At 59.4% G+C, this 11,172-nt stretch overlaps 1 protein-coding gene across 1 annotated transcript in view; it reads right to left on the reverse strand.

Moving 5' to 3' along the window:
- Positions 1-309: 309 nt before the first annotated feature.
- Positions 310-11,172, reverse strand: part of LOC142922560 (uncharacterized) — a 62,483-nt gene continuing 51,620 nt past the window's right edge. The window contains exon 5 of the mRNA XM_076063346.1: positions 310-937. The gene's annotated coding sequence lies outside the window, so the exon portion shown is untranslated. The remainder of the gene's footprint in view (positions 938-11,172) is intronic.

Consider the following 11,172-nt stretch of genomic DNA (forward strand, 5'->3'; position numbering starts at 1 on the left):
AGAGAGAGACACAGGGAGACACGGGGAGACAGAGAGGGACACAGGGAGACAGAGAGAGACAGAGAGACAGAGAGAGAGAGGTGTTGGTGAGACGCTTGGAGACACTGGGAGACACTGGGAGACACGGGGAGACAGAGAGAGACACAGAGACACACAGGGAGACACGGGGAGACAGAGAGACAGAGAGATAGTGAGAGGTGTTGGTGAGACGCTTGGAGACACTGGGAGACACTGGGAGACACTGGGAGACACGGGGAGACAGAGAGAGACAGAGAGAGAGACACAGAGAGACAGAGAGAGAGACAGAGAGAGACACAGGGAGACACTGGGAGACAGAGAGAGACAGAGAGTCGCCCCACGTTCCACGAACACTCGGGATGGAGACACGCAGCCGTGTCTCTCTGTGTCAGGGGGAGACACGGGGAGACAGAGAGAGACACGGGGAGACACGGGGAGACACGGGGAGACAGAGAGAGAGAGACAGAGAGAGAGGTGTTGGTGAGACACGGGGAGACACAGGGAGACAGAGAGACAGAGAGAGACAGAGAGAGACAGAGAGAGAGAGACAGAGAGAGACAGAGAGAGAGACAGAGAGAGAGACAGAGAGAGAGAGACAGAGAGAGACAGAGAGAGAGACAGAGAGAGACAGAGAGAGACACAGAGAGACACAGGGAGACACAGGGAGACACGGGGGAGACAGAGAGAGAGACAGAGAGAGACAGAGAGAGACACAGAGAGACACAGGGAGACACGGGGGAGACAGAGAGAGAGACAGAGAGAGACAGAGAGAGACACAGAGAGACACAGGGAGACACGGGGGAGACAGAGAGAGGGACACAGGGAGACAGAGAGAGAGACACAGGGAGACAGAGAGAGAGACAGAGAGTCGCTCCACGTTCCACGAACACTCGGGATGGAGACACGCAGCCATGTCTCTCTGTCTCGGGGGGGACACGGGGAGACACTGGGAGACACAGGGAGACAGAGAGAGACAGAGAGAGAGACAGAGAGAGAGAGAGGTGTTGGTGAGACACTGGGAGACACTGAGACACTGGGAGACACGGGGAGACAGAGAGACAGAGAGAGAGACACAGAGAGAGGTGTTGGTGAGACACGAGGGAGACACGGGGAGACAGAGAGAGAGACACAGAGAGAGACACAGAGAGAGACACAGAGAGAGAGAGACAGAGAGAGAGGTGTTGGTAAGACACGGGGAGACACAGGGAGACAGAGAGACAGAGAGAGACAGAGAGAGAGACAGAGAGAGAGACAGAGAGAGACAGAGAGAGAGACACAGGGAGACAGAGAGAGAGACACAGGGAGACAGAGAGAGACAGAGAGAGAGAGACAGAGAGAGACACAGGGAGACACGGGGAGACACGGGGAGACAGAGAGAGAGACAGAGATAGTGAGAGGTGTTGGTGAGGCACTGGGAGACACTGGGAAACACTGGGAGACACGGGGAGACAGAGAGAGACACAGGGAGACACGGGGAGACAGAGAGACACAGGGAGACACGGGGAGACAGAGAGAGTGAGAGGTGTTGGTGAGGCAGGGGGAGACACGGGGAGACAGAGAGAGACACAGGGAGACAAGGGGAGACACGGGGAGACACTGGGAGACACTGGGAGACACGGGGAGACAGAGAGAGACACAGGGAGACAAGGGGAGACACGGGGAGACACTGAGACACAGGGAGACACGGGGAGACACGGGGAGACACTGGGAGACACTGGGAGACACTGGAGACACTGGGAGACACTGAGAGAGACCCTGGGAGACACGGGGAGACACAGGGAGACACTGGGGGAGACACTGAGACACGGGGAGACACGGGGAGACACGGGGAGACACTGGGAGACACGGGGGGAGACACGGGGCGACACTGGGAGACACTGGGAGACAAGGGGAGACACTGGGAGACACGAGGAGACACTGGGAGAGACTGAGAGAGACACTGGGAGACACTGGGAGACACGGGGAGACACTGGGAGAGACACTGGGAGACACTGGGAGACACTGGGGAGACACGGGGAGACACTGGGAGACACGGGGAGACACTGGGAGACACTGGGGATACACTGGGAGACACGGGGAGACACGGGGAGACACTGGGAGACACTGAGAGACACGGGGAGACACTGGGAGACACGGGGAGACACTGGGAGAGACACTGGGAGACACGGGGAGACACTGGGAGAGACACTGGGAGACACGGGGAGACACAGGGAGACACTGGGGGAGACACTGGGAGATACTGGGAGACACCCGGAGACACTGAGACACTGGGAGACATGAGGAGACACTGGGAGAGACTGGGAGACACCCGGAGACACTGAGACACTGGGAGACACTGGGAGACACTGGGACACACTGGGAGACACTGGGAGACACTGGGAGACACGGAAAGACATGAGGCGACACTGGGAGACACTGGGAGACACGAGGAGACACGCGGAGACACGCGGAGACACGAGGAGACACGCGGAGACACGGGGAGACAGAGAGAGACACAGGGAGACACGGGGAGACACGGGGAGACAGAGAGAGAGACAGAGATAGTGAGAGGTGTTGGTGAGGCACTGGGAGACACTGGGAAACACTGGGAGACACGGGGAGACAGAGAGAGACACAGGGAGACACGGGGAGACAGAGAGACACAGGGAGACACGGGGAGACAGAGAGAGTGAGAGGTGTTGGTGAGGCAGGGGGAGACACGGGGAGACAGAGAGAGACACAGGGAGACAAGGGGAGACACGGGGAGACACTGGGAGACACTGGGAGACACGGGGAGACAGAGAGAGACACAGGGAGACAAGGGGAGACACGGGGAGACACTGAGACACAGGGAGACACGGGGAGACACGGGGAGACACTGGGAGACACTGGGAGACACTGAAGACACTGGGAGACACTGAGAGAGACCCTGGGAGACACGGGGAGACACAGGGAGACACTGGGGGAGACACTGAGACACGGGGAGACACGGGGAGACACGGGGAGACACTGGGAGACACGGGGGGAGACACGGGGCGACACTGGGAGACACTGGGAGACAAGGGGAGACACTGGGAGACACGAGGAGACACTGGGAGAGACTGAGAGAGACACTGGGAGACACTGGGAGACACGGGGAGACACTGGGAGAGACACTGGGAGACACTGGGAGACACTGGGGAGACACGGGGAGACACTGGGAGACACGGGGAGACACTGGGAGACACTGGGGATACACTGGGAGACACGGGGAGACACGGGGAGACACTGGGAGACACTGAGAGACACGGGGAGACACTGGGAGACACGGGGAGACACTGGGAGAGACACTGGGAGACACGGGGAGACACTGGGAGAGACACTGGGAGACACGGGGAGACACAGGGAGACACTGGGGGAGACACTGGGAGATACTGGGAGACACCCGGAGACACTGAGACACTGGGAGACATGAGGAGACACTGGGAGAGACTGGGAGACACCCGGAGACACTGAGACACTGGGAGACACTGGGAGACACTGGGACACACTGGGAGACACTGGGAGACACTGGGAGACACGGAAAGACATGAGGCGACACTGGGAGACACTGGGAGACACGAGGAGACACGCGGAGACACGCGGAGACACGAGGAGACACGCGGAGACACGGGGAGACAGAGAGAGACACAGGGAGACACGGGGAGACACGGGGAGACAGATAGAGAGAGACAGAGAGAGAAACAGGGAGACACGGGGAGATACGGGGAGACACGGGGAGACACGGGGAGACAGAGAGACACAGGGAGACACGGGGAGACACGGGGAGACAGAGAGACACAGGGAGACACGGGGAGACACTGGGAGACAGAGAGAGAGGGACAGAGAGAGACAGAGAGAGAGGTGTTGGTGAGACACGGGGAGACACTGGGAGACACGGGGAGACACTGGGAGACACTGGGGAGACACTGGGAGACACGGGGAGACAGAGAGAGTGAGAGGTGTTGGTGAGACAGGGGGATACATGGGGGAGACATTGGGAGACAGAGAGAGACAGAGAGAGACACAGGGAGACACGGGAAGACACGGGGAGACACAGGGAGACATGGGGAGACAGAGAGAGAGACACAGGGAGACAGAGAGAGAGACAGAGAGAGAGGTGTTGGTGAGACACTGGGAGACACTGGGAAACACTGGGAGACACGGGGAGACACGGGGAGACATGGGGAGACAGAGAGAGAGAGAGACACAGGGAGACAGAGAGAGAGACAGGGAGACACATGGAGACACGGGGAGACACGGGGAGACAGAGAGAGACACGACGAGACACTGGGAGACACTGGGAGACACTACGAGACACTGGGAGACACGGGGAGACACTGGGAGACACTGGGAGAAGCTGGGAGACACTGGGAGAAACTGGGAGACACTGAGACACTGGGAGACACTGGGAGACACTACGAGACACTGGGAGACACGGGGAGACACTGGGAGACACTGGGAGACACTGGGAGAAACTGGGAGACACTGGGAGACACTGAGACACTGGGAGACACTGGGGAGACAGGAGAGACACTTGGAGACACTGAGACACGGGGAGACACTGAAACATTGGGAGACACTGGGAGACACTGGGAGACACTGAGAGACACTGAGACACTGGGAGACACGGGGAGACACTGGGAGACATGGGGAGACACTGGGAGACACTTGGAGACACGGGGAGACACTGGGAGAGACGGAGACACGGGGAGACACTGGGAGACACTGAGAAACTGAGACACGGGGAGACACTGGGAGAGACGGAGACCCGGGGAGACACTGGGAGACACTGAGAAACTGAGACACGGGGAGACAGTGAGAGACACTGAGACACTGGGAGACACTGGGGAGACACAGGGCGAGACACTGAGACACTGGGAGACACTGGGAGACACGGGGAGACACGGGGAGACACTGGGAGACACTTGGAGACACGGAGACATGGGGAGACACTGGGAGACACTGGGAGACACTGGGAGACACGGGGAGACACTGGGGGACACTGGGAAACACTGAGAGACACTTGGAGACACTGGGATACACGGGGAGACACTGTGAGACACTTGGAGACGCTGGGAGACACTGGGAGACACTGGGAGACACTGGAGACACTGAGACACGGGGAGAGACAGGGGGACACTGGGAAACACTGAGACACGGGGAGACACTGGGAGACACTGATGGAGACACTGGGAGACACTGGAAGACACTTGGGAGACACTGAGACACGGGGAGACACTGGGAGACACTGGGAGACACTGGGCGAGACACTGATACACTGTGAGACACTGAGAGACACGTGGAGACACGGGGAGACACTGGGAGACACTGGGAGACACGGGGAGACACTGGGAGACACAGGACGACACTGGGAGACACAGGGGAGACACGGGGAGACACTGAGACACTGGGAGACACTGGGAGACACTGAGAGACACTGAGACACTGTGAGACACTGGGAGACGCTGGGAGACACTGGGAGACACGGGGAGACACTGGGAGACACTGATGGAGACACTGGGAGACACTGGAAGACACTTGGGAGACACTGAGACACGGGGAGACACTGGGAGACACTGGGAGACACTGGGCGAGACACTGAGACACTGTGAGACACTGAGATACACGTGGAGACACGGGGAGACACTGGGAGACACTGGGAGACACGGGGAGACACTGGGAGACACAGGACGACACTGGGAGACACAGGGGAGACATGGGGAGACCCTGAGACACTGGGAGACACTGGGAGACACTGAGAGACACTGCGACACTGTGAGACACTGGGAGACGCTGGGAGACACTGGGAGACACGGGGAGACACTGGGGGACACTGGAGACACTGTGAGACACTGGGAGACACGGCGAGACACTGAGACACTGGGAGATACTGGGAGAGACATAGACACGGGGAGACACGGGGAGACACTGGGGAGACAGGAGAGACACTTGGAGATACTGAGACACTGGGAGACACGGGGAGACACTGTGAGACAGTGAGAGACACGGGGAGACACTGGGAGACATTGGGAGACACTGGGAGACACGGGGAGACACAGGGAGACACTGGGGGAGACACTGAGACACGGGGAGACACGGGGAGACACGGGGAGATACTGGGAGACACGGGGGGAGACACGGGGCGACACTGGGAGACACTGGGAGACAAGGGGAGACACTGGGAGACACGAGGAGACACTGGGAGAGACTGAGAGAGACACTGGGAGACACTGGGAGACACGGGGAGACACTGGGAGAGACACTGGGAGACACTGGGAGACACTGGGGAGACACGGGGTGACACTGGGAGACACGGGGAGACACTGGGAGACACTGGGGAGACACTGGGAGACACGGGGAGACACGGGGAGACACTGGGAGACACTGAGAGACACGGGGAGACACTGGGAGACACGGGGAGACACTGGGAGAGACACTGGGAGACACGGGGAGACACTGGGAGAGACACTGGGAGACACGGGGAGACACAGGGAGACACTGGGGGAGACACTGGGAGATACTGGGAGACACCCGGAGACACTGAGACACTGGGAGACATGAGGAGACACTGGGAGAGACTGGGAGACACCCGGAGACACTGAGACACTGGGAGACACTGGGACACACTGGGAGACACTGGGAGACACTGGGAGACACGGAAAGACATGAGGCGACACTGGGAGACACTGCGAGACACGAGGAGACACGCGGAGACACGCGGAGACACGAGGAGACACGCGGAGACACGGGGAGACAGAGAGAGACACAGGGAGACACGGGGAGACACGGGGAGACAGATAGAGAGAGACAGAGAGAGAAACAGGGAGACACGGGGAGATACGGGGAGACACGGGGAGACACGGGGAGACAGAGAGACACAGGGAGACACGGGGAGACACTGGGAGACAGAGAGAGAGGGACAGAGAGAGACAGAGAGAGAGGTGTTGGTGAGACACGGGGAGACACTGGGAGACACGGGGAGACACGGGGAGACAGAGAGAGTGAGAGGTGTTGGTGAGACAGGGGGATACATGGGGGAGACATTGGGAGACAGAGAGAGACAGAGAGAGACACAGGGAGACACGGGAAGACACGGGGAGACACAGGGAGACATGGGGAGACAGAGAGAGAGACACAGGGAGACAGAGAGAGAGACAGAGAGAGAGGTGTTGGTGAGACACTGGGAGACACTGGGAAACACTGGGAGACACGGGGAGACACGGGGAGACATGGGGAGACAGAGAGAGAGAGACACAGGGAGACAGAGAGAGAGACAGGGAGACACATGGAGACACGGGGAGACACGGGGAGACAGAGAGAGACACGAGGAGACACTGGGAGACACTGGGAGACACTACGAGACACTGGGAGACACGGGGAGACACTGGGAGACACTGGGAGAAGCTGGGAGACACTGGGAGAAACTGGGAGACACTGAGACACTGGGAGACACTGGGAGACACTACGAGACACTGGGAGACACGGGGAGACACTGGGAGACACTGGGAGACACTGGGAGAAACTGGGAGACACTGGGAGACACTGAGACACTGGGAGACACTGGGGAGACACGAGAGACACTTGGAGACACTGAGACACGGGGAGACACTGAAACATTGGGAGACACTGGGAGACACTGGGAGACACTGGGAGACACTGAGACACTGGGAGACACGGGGAGACACTGGGAGACACGGGGAGACACTGGGAGACACTGAGACACTTGTAGACACGGGGAGACACTGGGAGAGACGGAGACACGGGGAGACACTGGGGGACACTGAGAAACTGAGACACGGGGAGACACTGGGAGAGACGGAGACACGGGGAGACACTGGGAGACACTGAGAAACTGAGACACGGGGAGACAGTGAGAGACACTGAGACACTGGGAGACACTGGGGAGACACAGGGCGAGACACTGAGACACTGGGAGACACTGGGAGACACGGGGAGACACGGGGAGACACTGGGAGACACTGGGAGACACGGAGACATGGGGAGACACTGGGAGACACTGGGAGACACTGGGAGACACGGGGAGACACTGGGGGACACTGGGAAACACTGAGAGACACTTGGAGACACTGGGAGACACGGGGAGACACTGTGAGACACTTGGAGACGCTGGGAGACACTGGGAGACACTGGGAGACACTGGGAGACACGGGGAGACACTGGAGACACTGAGACACGGGGAGAGACAGGGGGACACTGGGAAACACTGAGACACGGGGAGACACTGGGAGACACTGATGGAGACACTGGGAGACACTGGAAGACACTTGGGAGACACTGAGACACGGGGAGACACTGGGAGACACTGGGAGACACTGGGCGAGACACTGAGACACTGTGAGACACTGAGAGACACGTGGAGACACGGGGAGACACTGGGAGACACTGGGAGACACGGGGAGACACTGGGAGACACAGGACGACACTGGGAGACACAGGGGAGACACGGGGAGACACTGAGACACTGGGAGACACTGGGAGACACTGAGAGACACTGAGACACTGTGAGACGCTGGGAGACGCAGGGAGACACTAGGAGACACGGGGAGACACTGGGAGACACTGATGGAGACACTGGGAGACACTGGAAGACACTTGGGAGACACTGAGACACGGGGAGACACTGGGAGACACTGGGAGACACTGGGCGAGACACTGAGACACTGTGAGACACTGAGATACACGTGGAGACACGGGGAGACACTGGGAGACACGGGGAGACACTGGGAGACACAGGACGACACTGGGAGACACAGGGGAGACACGGGGAGACCTTGAGACACTGGGAGACACTGGGAGACACTGAGAGACACTGAGACACTGTGAGACACTGGGAGACGCTGGGAGACACTGGGAGACACGGGGAGACACTGGGGGACACTGGAGACACTGTGAGACACTGTGAGACACTGGGAGACACGGCGAGACACTGAGACACTGGGAGATACTGGGAGAGACATAGACACGGGGAGACACGGGGAGACACTGGGGAGACAGGAGAGACACTTGGAGATACTGAGACACTGGGAGACACGGGGAGACACTGTGAGACAGTGAGAGACACGGGGAGACACTGGGAGACACTGGGAGACACTGGGAGACACGGGGAGACACTGGGGGAGACTGGGACACTGGGAGACACTGGGAGACACTGAGACACTGGGAGACAGTGGGAGACACTGAGACACGGGGAGACACTGGGAGACATGGGGAGACACTGGGAGACACGGGGAGAGACACTAAGAAACTGGTGAGACACTGGAAGAGACGGAGACATGGGGAGACACGGGGAGACACTGGGAGACACGGGGAGACACGGGGAGACATTGGTAGACACTGGGAGACACTGGGAGACACGGGGAGACACTGGGCGAGACACTGAGACACTGGGAGACACTGGGAGACACTGAGACACGGGGAGACACGGGGAGACACGGGGAAACACGGGGAGACACTGGGAGACACGGGGAGACAGGAGAGACACTTGGAGACACGGGGAAACACGGGGAGACACTGAGAGACACGGGGAGACACTGGGAGAGTCGGAGACACTGGGAGACACTGGGAGACACTCGGGGACACTGGTGGAGACACTGGGAGACACTGAGAGACACTGAGACACTGGGAGACACTGAGAGACACGGCGAGACACTGGGAGACACTGGGAGACACTGGGGAGACACTGGGAAACACTGGGAGACACTGGGAGACACGGGGAGACACTGGGTGACACGGGGAGACACTGGGAGACACTGGGAGACACTGGGAGACACTGAGACACTGGGAGACACTGGGCGAGACGGAGACACGGGGAGACACTGGGAGATACTGAGACACTGGGAGACACTGAGAGACATTGGAAGACTCTGGGAGACACTGGGAGACACTGGGAGAGACGGAGACACTGTGAGACACTGGGAGACACTGGGAGACACTGGGAGACACGGAGACACGGGGAGACACTGGGAGACACTGGGAGACACTGGGAAACACGGGGAGACACTGGGGGACACTGGGAAACACTGAGAGACACTTGGAGACACTGGGAGACACGGGGAGACACTGTGAGACACTTGGAGACGCTGGGAGACACTGGGAGACACTGGGAGACACGGGGAGACACTGGAGACACTGAGACACGGGGAGAGACAGGGGGACACTGGGAGACACTGAGACACGGGGAGACACTGGGAGACATTGATGGAGACACTGCGAGACACTGGAAGACACTTGGGAGACACTGAGACACGGGGAGACACTGGGAGACACTGGGAGACACTGGGCGAGACACTGAGACACTGTGAGACACTGAGAGACACGTGGAGACACGGGGAGACACTGGGAGACACTGGGAGACACGGGGAGACACTGGGAGACACAGGACGACACTGGGAGACACAGGGGAGACACGGGGAGACACTGGGAGACACTGGGAGACACTGAGACACTGTGAGACACTAGGAGACGCTGGGAGACACTGGGAGACACGGGGAGACACTGGGGGACACTGGAGACACTGTGAGACACTGTGAGACACTGGGAGACACGGCGAGACACTGAGACACTGGGAGATACTGGGAGAGACGGAGACACGGGGAGACACGGGGAGACACTGGGGAGACAGGAGAGACACTTGGAGATACTGAGACACTGGGAGACACGGGGAGACACTGTGAGACAGTGAGAGACACGGGGAGACACTGGGAGACACTGGGAGACACGGGGAGACACTGGGGGAGACTGGGACACTGGGAGACACTGGGAGACACTGAGACACTGGGAGACAGTGGGAGACACTGAGACACGGGGAGACACTGGGAGACACGGGGAGAGACACTAAGACACTGGGAGACACTGGAAGAGACGGAGACATGGGGAGACACGGGGAGACACTGGGCGAGACACTGAGACACTGGGAGACACTGGGAGACACTGGGAGACAGTGAGAGACACGGCGAGACACTGAGACACTGGGAGATACTGGGAGAGACGGAGACACGGGGAGACACGGGGAGACACTGGGGAGACAGGAGAGACACTTGGAGATACTGAGACACTGGGAGACACGGGGAGACACTGTGAGACAGTGAGAGACACGGGGAGACACTGGGAGACACTGGGAGACACGGGGAGACA

This window comes from Petromyzon marinus, unplaced genomic scaffold, assembly GCF_048934315.1.
Source record: "Petromyzon marinus isolate PM22_M1 ecotype Great Lakes invasive population unplaced genomic scaffold, UKy_Petmar_22M1.pri1.0 PM_Scaffold_101, whole genome shotgun sequence".
In the NCBI taxonomy this organism is placed as follows: domain Eukaryota; kingdom Metazoa; phylum Chordata; class Hyperoartia; order Petromyzontiformes; family Petromyzontidae; genus Petromyzon; species Petromyzon marinus.